The sequence below is a fragment of the Penaeus monodon genome, chromosome 29 (assembly GCF_015228065.2).
Source record: "Penaeus monodon isolate SGIC_2016 chromosome 29, NSTDA_Pmon_1, whole genome shotgun sequence".
NCBI classification, from domain to species: Eukaryota; Metazoa; Arthropoda; class Malacostraca; order Decapoda; family Penaeidae; genus Penaeus; species Penaeus monodon.
In genome coordinates this window covers 20,692,875-20,693,239 of record NC_051414.1, presented here as the reverse complement: position 1 = coordinate 20,693,239, position 365 = coordinate 20,692,875, and positions in this window count along the sequence as shown.

The following is a 365-nucleotide window of genomic DNA, read 5'->3' as shown; positions in this document are numbered from 1 at the left end:
GAGTGTCGTGTCGGCTTAATGAATCCTTCGTTGAAAATATTCGTTGTGATATGCACAGAAAAGAAACTCATTTATTTGTCAGGAAAACAAGAGTCTAGGTTTACACATATCATTATTTAAATTTGCAAAAGAGCGAAGAAAAGATATAGTGTATTTTTAACTCCGGGCTTATGCAAGGACAAGAAAGCAGACTCTTGTATATCATCTACTGGCAGTTACAAAGAGGCTCCGTCGGCGTTAAGGACTCTGCGAGAAAAATGGCTGTGTAATCATTTGTTTATCGAGATGGCGTATGTTTGCCTTATTATTTGTATTCTGTCGGCAGCCTATCGGTATCTTATTTTTTCTTGCCTCTTTCGCACATA